The sequence below is a fragment of the Corylus avellana genome, chromosome 1, assembly GCF_965113065.1.
Source record: "Corylus avellana chromosome 1, dhCorAvel1.hap1.2, whole genome shotgun sequence".
Taxonomy (NCBI): Eukaryota; Viridiplantae; Streptophyta; class Magnoliopsida; order Fagales; family Betulaceae; genus Corylus; species Corylus avellana.
This window is the reverse complement of record NC_142490.1, coordinates 35,375,056-35,386,237: the sequence shown is the minus strand read 5'-3', so window position 1 is coordinate 35,386,237 and position 11,182 is coordinate 35,375,056.

The following is an 11,182-nucleotide window of genomic DNA, read 5'->3' as shown; positions in this document are numbered from 1 at the left end:
AAACAAAAAAAAAAAAAAAAAAAAGTTATATAATATATTTGTTATTATTGAGTAAATGAGTAATGTTGACTATATATTGTTATTTGTTACTTAATCAAAAAATATACGAGCCGAGCTTAATAAGCGAAGCGAGCCTTATACGAGCTTAGCCGAGTCGAGCTAAGATTGCTTCATTTAATATTTGAGCCAGGATTTGTATTCACAAAACACTTTATTTAATATTCGAGCCGAGCCCGAACCCGAGCTTGCTCGCGAGACGCTTCGCTCACTTAACAACCCTATGCACACTGATACGTCTAGCATAAAAATCATCATATACAACCGTTCGTAACATTATGCATATGTGCAATTGCATCTCCTGCCTCATATATATACTGATACACCTAGTATAAAAACCATCATATGCAACCATTCGTAACATTATGCATATGCATAATTGCATCTCCTGCCTCATATACATACTGATACGTCTAGCATAAAAACCATTATATGCAACCATTCGTAACATTATGCATATGCACAGTTGCATCTCCTACCTCATATACATACCGATACGTCTAGCATAAAAACCATCATAAATTATCATCATCATAAAATCATATGCTAAGCATACTCATGCAACATCATCTCCTTCATATCATCCATACATATACATATATAACATCATTTCCTTCATAACATCTGCCATACATATATATATAACATCATCTCCTCATAACATCCATATATATACATATAACATCATCTCCTCATTGATTCTCAATACACTGACATACATTTTCTTACAAAAAACAGTTAGAGAGTAACAAATTAGAACATATCCACTATAAAGATGCATGTAAATGTATCTACATAACGCACATCATAAACCTATAACACAAAAATAAAATACATTTCCAAATATTGGAACATACTATTTCTCATTACTCATGACTAACTTGTCTAAAATTGCTGTAATAATAAAATGTCACCATAAAATTTCACAAAGACTTAGTTTCATTCTTTTCCTCATTGAATCCTTAGCAATAACACATCAAACAGAACAATCACTTAAAATTTCAGCTTTGTGCTCCGTCGTTTTGCTGTAAAAACACTCCAAATCTAAATCTCTCTAGAAACATACAAATAAATGTATAGAAATCACATAAATTCGTACATTTATGAATGAAACTGTGACGACCCGCTTGATAAAAACATGAGTAAAAGTTTTTCTTTTAAAAATTGATAACCTACAACAAAGCAAATTGTCACAATGACATGGTGATACCACAGTATGCCATGAACCCATGTATTAACTTGATTGACAGTATAATATGCCACACAGAGCTACATGCATCATCAATGATTCATCAGATATCTTTGCAGCGGAATATAAATAACATTAGACAAATACATCTATGTGAATAAAGTTTTACATACAAAAGAATGGCTATTCAAAAATGTCACATCCGACACAAGTCATATACAAAATATCAATTTCTAAGCATATACATAAATGCTCTACAAAAGAGAACTAACGACTAGTTCAACAAAATAAACATCCAACGCATCTAAGCCTTAGACATCATAGTAACCCAAATACAAAGCCACTAGGTCATCATCTATGGTCTCTGTACCTGCATCAACATCAACAACATTGTCTGCAACATGGGATTCACCACCACCCATGATGCAAGCAAAATTATGAGCCCATCATTTCCATGAAATAGAGACTTCAGTAGTATAAGACTTACTAGGCTTTCCAAAATAGTCCATCATTTAAAATCTTACTATATCAGCCGTGTGAGTATATGTAAGCCCGATCTTTCACTCTCAGAACATGCGCATACTAACCCATCTAACGTTATACATGCCTACATATTATATAGCTTAGTTACACCCATATACATGCATTCACTATTTAGGGTGAACACAAATTTAGAAGCATAACTAAGCAACAAAACATATGGAAAGTCATCATGCATCATCTATCCATAACAATATACATATGTACGGTTGCGTCTCTCATCTCATTTGTACACTGATACGTCTAGCATAAAAATCATTATATGCAATCACTCGTAACTTTATGCATATGCGCAGTTGCATCTACTGCCTCATATACATACCGATATGCCCAGCATTAAAACCATCATATGCAACCCTTCGTAACATTATGCATATGCGAAGTTGCATCTCCTACCTCATATTCATACTGATATGCCTGGCATAAAAACTTAGGGAAGTGAATGAACTATAAGGAAGTTGCTGCTAGTGCTCTTACTGTATAGCACCACTTCGAATTGTTGTGCCCAGCTGCCAAACCATCACACTTGTTAATGTTATTGTGTCCATCAATAACATTTTTTCTCGTATATCCTTAAGCTTTCTCTTTGTTTTTATTTGTTGCAAATGGGAAATACCACACCTCAAGCTCTAGTCGAGTCGAGCTTCACGAGGGCTTGGCTTGAACTTATCCTTTTGTCGATCTTGCGCTCGAGCTACTAAACCTTCTCAACAAGTCGAGCCGAGCCAAGGTTTTCGTAGTTTGGCTTGAGCTCGAGCTCGGCTCGTTTAGTCAACATCTAAGACGAGTCGGTTTGAGTTTGCCAAAGCTCGGCTCGTTTACTGCCCTCTAAGAGCATTCCTAACAGTCTCACCAAATTTGAATCAACAAAATAACAAAAAGTAAACTTTTGGTTATTTTAACAATTCACCTTTTTAGAGCACCCATAGCATCATCACTACTTTAACAATCCACTTTTACTATTCCATTTAAATTTTAATTTTTAAATATTTGTTTATTCCTTCTCTAACTTTTATATTTTTGAATGTTTGTATTTTCTTAATGGTCTATTTTAAGAATATTTGTCTTATTCTAACGGTAATATTTTTTAAAATTTGTAATTTTTCTAACTGTTATACTTTTGAATTTGTGTCTTATCCTAGCGGTCATATTTTCAAATTTTAAAAAAATAAAATAAAATAAAAAATAAAAAAAGGAGAGAAACAAAAAGCAAAAAGGGAGAGTGAAATTATATTTATTTAATCAGTAAGTAAGTGAATAGTAATTTTTAAATTTCGTCAGTACTGTTCACCTCACTACTTTTTTTTGTTAAAGTTGTGAGGATGAAAAGTGGACATTTAGGCAATTTTGGTTAAATTACCACACCAATTTAATCAAAAAATGGTTTTGGTGAGGTTGCAAGAAGCTCTAAGAAACAGAAGGTTAGAGGGGTATTTATGTAATTTGATACTTCTTTTACATCTTGCCGATCACACATATAAGAGGATCCACATCAAGTTATTCAAAATTTAGTTAAATTTAACTTTCAAAATGCACTTTATTAGATATAGCTAGTCACTTTTTAAGACTATCAAATAGCAAACTCTCTAAATATTTCTCAACTTTAACTAAATATTATTTTTTATTGTAAAACCAAACTACTTTAACTACCATGAATTTAGTTACATTCAATAGGCTAAAAGTCCTAATCATAAAGGATTCCCCATCCTCGCCAAACAAGGATTCTTAATTATTACAACAACATGCAAAACACAACAACAAATTAATTCAAATTAGCAATTAAAATTTCCTTCAGACCCATTGCAAGTCCAAAAAACCAAATATTAGATTTGAGAACAAGATCAGCGACATTATTAATTTGTCTATTCTTGATTATAGAAGACAAGATTTGAGAGTTTGCATGGAGACCTTCTTTTATTAAGTAATTTGATTCGGTGCAATAAGACTATTACAAGTTTGATTCATACGACGTAACCTGGCCTATTTCTTTTTCTTTTCTTTTTTTATGGAAAAGAGAAATTGCAAAATATTATCGACCTGGATTTTATTTAAAAATTCCCACTGCCAATAGATGAGAGTCCTAATAAATGATTACTACTGAAGAAATTCATTATCTTAAACTTTATCCATAATTATTTACTCTATGCTATTTTTTTATAAGTAATTTTTTGTCCTCAAGACTTCAATTTTTGTAATTACCACATCCTCTAGCACTATTGTTAATGTGGTTAGCTTAGCAATTGTCGTACCTGTTAAAAAAATTAGGGGGAAAAAAAACCTAAGCATGAGATCATGTGAATTCACTGAATTGCCATTACGTTGTGTCCTGGGTTTAGTGTTTGCTTTCGTATTCGGATTCCCCCTAATATTTTAGGTATTGCCGATACAATGCCTAAAATCTTGCATTTGTAAGAAAAATTAGGATAATTTCCTTATCAAAATCAAGAAAAAAAATTAAATGGGTGAAAACAAAAGTGTCGCTGACGGATCAAGCTCGGGTCTAGTTTCAGTTGAAACTGGATCCGTTAAGATTGGGACACATATCCTTTGTGTTTTGATAGTCCTGTTATAGGACACATGTCCCAATTCCGACGAATCTAGTTCCAACTAGAACTGAATCCAAGTTAAGTCCGTAGTCAACCACTTCTTTGGTGTCTTTGAGAGTGGCTGAATAACCCCCAATAACCGAAGGGGCAACCCTCTGAACCAGCCCTATTAGCCAAAAGAGATAGTTCAACCACCTCAAAGGCCAGGTTGGTGGTGGCCGAACCAAGGAATAAAGATTCGAAAAGCTAAGGAATGTGGCCGAACCAAGGAATAATGATTGTAAAAGCTAAGGAATGTGACGATGAAAATGTGTGTACCATTCTTGTTCAAGGTATTGTAGGTATGGGCGTCCTTTGTTTTCAAGCTTGACCTTTTTTGGAGCTTTACAAAACCTTAGCGAACTTTAGCAGTTGTATAAAAATACACCTACTCAAGCAATCATTCATAAAATTGCTTCTCAATTTTCATGATTAAATTTCTTCATGAGTTCTTATGTAAGAAATTTGAAGCTATAACAAAGAGAATAAAGAGAAAAGTGGTCAATGGAATACGGGCACCCTTCAACTGCTATGCCAGGTAGGGCTGTAAATGAGCCGACACACTCGACAGCTCACTCGATACCTACTCGGTTAAGCTCGACTCGAGCTCGACACTGTGCAAGCTCGCTTGTTACTGTTGAAACTCGCTCGATTAGCTAGTGATACATACCTGGCTCGCTTGATTAAACTCGATGGGGGCTCGTGAGTTCGACTTGTTTAAGTCAAGATCGTTTAAAGCTTACCCGGCTCATTTAGGGCTTGCGAGCTCGAACCGATTGTTTTTGCTTGACCCGACCCGACTACACAAAAATGTATCTATGTTTATGGACTATGTTATTAATCAATAATAATCATATATTTAATTGGTATACAAGTAACTAATTAAGGGTATAACTAGCATTATATTTATATAGACTATGTTATTAATTATAGTTTCAATTTTATAATTTAATGACTTAGTTAATACTTAATTCTTAATATATACTAAATTACAAAACATAGGAATAAGAAATTGAGAATGTATGATATAACTCATAAGTAACTACAAATGTAGTTAATATGTAACTACTAACTAGTTATATACTAATTATGTTACTTATATAGTTATGTAACTTATGTAGTTATGTAACCTATGTTACTTGTTGCTAGTTAATAGTGTGTGACATTATTATAATTTAATTGTAACAATTTAACATATTAATTATTACATCTATGACATATCATATATGAATCATATGATATATCATGTACGAATCAATATGATTTGAAATTATTACAATTTTACAAGCATGTAACATTATATGCAAAGTTGGTTATAAATTATTACATATATGATGTATTGGTATATGAAGAAAATGTTGAATCTCCTATACATACAAAAAAAAAGTTGAAGAAAATGCCAACGGCGCCCCAACACAGGTAGTTCACAACCTTGGCCGGTGGCATTCCCTTTGCGCCTCCTAAAATGATAGGCGTGTTAATGAGCCTTATCGACTTTTGCCCCGGAAACAAGCGAGAGAGTACCCACACCGGCACCGGTGCCAGGATACCAATTAGAAAGAAATAGTTTATCTTAGAGTATAGTCCAAGACGGCCAAACATGCGAAGCAGGCTGACTACACCCCACAATGGAAGCATTGAAGAAAACATAATCCCTAGGGCATGTCCACGGGCTTCCTTCTGGTAGTTTTGATGGTTCATAGATATGTTCTACAGAGGTGCATTGCAGATCTAGGAATTTATTTTAATAGGGGTGGAAATAAAATAATAAAGTATAATGATAAAAAAAAAAAAATTTGTTCTCTTTATATATTATATTTTTATTATAATATGGTAAATACTAGGGCTGGCAAAACGGGCAGGTGGGTCGACCCGTTTACGACCCGTAATAACCCGTGACCCATTTAAGCTAAACCCAAACACAACCCGTTTAGTTAACGGGTCGACCCCACCAAACCCGGACATGACACGGTAATTTCACAGGTCACCCGACATAATCCGTTTAACCCGTTTAAAATTTTTTTAAAAAAATTCTTGAAAATCTTTTGCTTTCTCTCTCTCTTGTCTGAGTGTCTTCGTCTCTCTGTCTGCCTGTTTGGTAGAGGTGGGCAGATTAACCGGTTACTGATTACAGACCGATTACCGAATTTAACCTAACCAATAGTAACCATAACCGATAGTTATCGGTCGGTAATCAGTTAAAAATTTTATACCGATAAGCTTATCGGTCGATTAATAATTTGTTATCGAAAAACCGATATGATATGACTGATAAGTTTTTTTTATTTTTTATTTTTTTATAATTTTATTTTTATTATTGAAACCAAAATGCTATTGACTATTGAGCATATTTGTGATTTTTATTTTTTAGTCTCTCTTATTTGACTATTTGTGCTTATTTTCTTAACTAAAAAAAAAAGGGGGGTCTCTTAAAGCATTACATGCATTTGGTAGTTTATTCATTTCATTTTTATTTTATATTGTAGTGGATCAATAAAAAATAAAAAAAATAAATTAAAAAAAAAGTTTCAATAAGCTATTTTAGCCAAAAATATACTCTAAAATAACTAATTTTTAATAAGCTATTTTAGGCTTTAGCCCAACAAAACGTATTTGGGCCTCCAAAACAATTAATTTTTAGCCTAATTAGCAACCGGTTAAAAGCCAAATAAAAATCCCACAAAAAACCAATTTAACCAACCGGTTAACCGATTACCGATATGACCGATAGTTTTCGATAACGTTTCTTATCGATCGGTAATCGGTTAGGATTTGGTTAACCGATAGCTTATTGGTCGGTAATCGGTAAGCCCATTAACGGGACCAATATGACCGATACCCAGGCCTACTATTTGGTCTGTCTCTCTCATGATCTCGTCTCCTCTAGCCAGAAACCCATCAACGTGAAGCCAAGAAGGATGTGTCTCTAACTCTGAGTAAGTTTGTGTCTCCGTGAGAGGGAGAAAGAGAGAAGGTGGAACTATGGGAGAAAGATGAGCAAGGAGAAAAAGAGAGGAAAAAAAAAAAAAGAAAATGAAGGAGATGATGGGGGTGGTGAGGTTATCGGTAGAGGAAGAAAATAAAGGAAAACAAAAATGAAGGAGATGATGGGGGTGGGTGAGGTTGTCGGTAGAGGAAGAAAAGAGAGGAGAAAAAAATAAGAAAAAGAAAAGGAGAAATGGTGGGAAAGAGTGAAATTGCGTGAATCAAGATTTAGAGTTTTTAGGTGATGAGGATGAGTGAATCTGTGAATGGGTAAAAAACTAAAAATCTATTTTTTTTTTTTAAAAAAAAAAAAAAAAAAACTATAAACAGGTTTGGCGGGTCACCCATGAGTGACCCACGACACGACCTGTTAAGAGCAAAATAAACTGGTTGTAAATGGGTCGACCCGTTTATAACACGAGCCCGTTTAGGATAAACCCAAACCCAGTAATTTCGTATCGTGTTCATGTCAGGTTGTCGGGTCGTGTCAAAATTGTCAGCCCTAGTAAATACAATTCAAAATATAAATTATAACACAATATGTGTATGACAAAAAGCATATCTATGAGACTTCATAAATATATGTCAAATTGATATATCAATTAACATGTAGGCACTAGTACAAAAATAAAGAAAAATACAAAATACAAAGTGTCTAAAATTGCATTCTACGTGTTCTTAAAGAAACAAAATCATCAAGTATCAAATCTTAATTGAAGCTTTCAAAAATTTCCCTTTCAATGTAGACAACTAAATTATCCACAAGAAACTTGTTGGGAACAAATTTACACTACAAAGCTATTAATTAAATAACAGGAAATACAATCCAAGTAGGGATCTATTGGAATAAAGGAGTCCTACTCCAAGTCTAAATCGGAGTAGGAGCCCAAGTCTAATTACAACTCTCAGGGAATCCCAATTCAACTCAGACAAGGAGAGCTAGTCCAAGTCTACCTCAAACTCTCAAGCCTATAAATAGGCCCCTCCACCAAGGTATAAAACACTCTCTCTAAGATATGAATATCTCTCTCATCTATTAAAAAAGGCAGGATTATTGAGCTTTGTTCATCAAATTGCTCTTCTCCAAGGAATTGACTTAGGCATCGGAGTGTCCCCTGTAAGAAATTCCATTTAAAGTATGTCCCATATGTCACATATATTATTGTAATTATAAAATATATATAATTACGGTGTTTAGTAATTTATTCAAATTAAAGCTTATTCTATAAAATCAAATATTCTAAATTAAATTGTCGATTTAATTCTTGTGGAACAAGTATTTGATTTCATTACTGATTTTATTTTGTGGAATCAATTAGCTGTATTAATTATTTATTTGATTTTTATCCCTTGATGGGGGGAATAATTAAGGGTCCCTAACCTACCTATAAATAAGGCATGTGTATTCCATCAATTGGCATTCACTAGTAGACATAGGTTAAAAGAACCTCTCAATAATTTTTTAGTTTTCTAGTTTGGTTGCTGTGAAGTTGTTCTTCAAACTACTTGAGCAAAACAATGGCCGGAGGTACATATATATTAAATTATTTCCGCTGCTAGTTTTATTGTTAATTAGCATTTAGTATATATAGAATTCTTACATCCCCGGTATAGTGGCCAGCGGATCTTTTGATGCTCTTACTATTTTGCATCCATCAGGGAGCATCACAAGCGTATTCTAAATCTAGCACGTGCACACCTCGATGAACGTGTAGCTCACGCCATACCGAAAATAGTTAGGCAGAAATTTGCTCTAACAAAACTCATCCTCCATTTTGTTACAAAGTCTTGTTTTAACAATTTTCATAGTTGAGAATGCTCATTTGGTAGTTACTGTAGACATTGGAAGAGTCAAAACAAAACGAATCAATCTACCAATAAGATAGTGCGTATATGATTTTCTTGTCTCTGTCAATCCTCGACATCATGGAAGACAATCTTTGTAATTTCGGATGATTAAGCATATCAACTTCAAAATGCTTAAACTGAAATCGCAAAATAATTTTCTCATGCTCAAAAAAATAAAGAGAATAGTACTTCTCCGCAAGACTACATATATAATCAATATTAAAGGATTTATAAGCCACATTTAGATCTAAAGTTGAAGTAAGTGTCAAGAGTTCCATTGCCCCTTCACCAATTCTACTATCAAGCTCTTGTAATTGAAAGTCTATAGTAGCATTGAATATGTCAAAATGATAATGATGCTCCACTGTAATGTGATCCTATTTATGACGACCTCAACCTTCAACATAATGAGCACCCAAATATGGAATGTCAATTTCAAATTGCATGGAGAAAGAGACTACTTTCTCAAGCAAATTATCACAATCTTTATTTCTCAATTTTTGGAGGAGAGCTTTGTATTAGAAACTAACTGCATAGCATTCAAGATGTCTTAAGGTTTTTGTTTCAAATGTTGACAAAGACAATTGGTAGTACCCATGATTTCCCTCATCAAATGTAAAATGAATGTTGAGAGTAAGTGGATCCTTCTTTTATAATATTTTCACGCACTGAACAAGTAGGATTAAACATTCTTAGTAAGCTATAAATAGAATGAAATGAGAACCCCAATGAGAATCATCAGCTTATTTCAAAGTGTCAGTTTGGTTAGCTCCTTTTCCAATTTCAAGTTCATCAAAAGCTATTAAATGTGATATATGCTTCTTGAGCATCTTGCAGTTCACCATGACATTTACATGAAGCACAAGCCACATTGATAATGAAATTCAAATTTGAGAAGAACTCGTGAACATAAATTACCTCTCAAGATGCAGCAACTAATGTTAATTGTAATCGATGTGCAAAACAATGAACATAGTATGCACAAGGACAATTATTAAGAAATAATGCATGCAATCATTTCCATTCACCATGCATATTGCTAGCACCATCATACCCTTGTCCACGAATACTTTGAATATCAACTTTAAAGAATAACATAAGATATGTTATCATTTAAAGTTAATGCCGATGTATCTTTAATATTGACAATATCAAAGAAGCATTCTTGTATGAAACCATCTTTGTTAACAAATCTCAAAACAATAGCCATTTGTTCTCTCTTGGACCCATCTCGTGCCTCATTAACAATAATGTAAAATTTTGAATTACAAATTTCTTCACGAATTGCATCTCGTATCCTTTTTGCTAAGACATGTCAACTATCTTTTTGGACATGATGTGAAGTATATTTTGCATTTTGTGGAGCATTTTTTAAAACAACCTTAGCAACATCCTCGTTGTAAATGGACATAAGTTTTATCAACTCAAGAAAATTGCCACAATTTTTTGAATTGGGATCTTCATCATGACCTCTAAAAGCACATCATTGAGATGTTAAATACCAAACAGAATTGATTGAAGTCTTCAATTGCCATTGATTCTTCAATTTTTCTTCTGAAGTTTGCTTATCTATCACCTTAACAATATGTTGAGATTGGTTCATCAAACTGTCACAACACTTAACAGCATTATTATGAGGTGAACATTGTCCATTTCTCGTATAGACCAAAAAATCGTGATGCATACCATCATTAACTTTCTTCCAATTACAAAATCCTTCAATTGTAAATGTGTGAGCTCCAAACCGTCCCGTTAGCTTTTTAGCGAAAAAATAGCAAGGTAAACAATAAGCAGCATCTTTTGCAAAAGAATATTTTAGCCAATTAAACATCTTATATCAAGATGATTTAAATCTTCGGCGATTTTTTTCATTTCCCGAAAACTGATATTCAAAACTATCAGAAGGAATGAATCTATATGGATCGACTTTAAGATAAGCACATCTAATTTCATCCTGTTGATTAACAGGATATTCTCA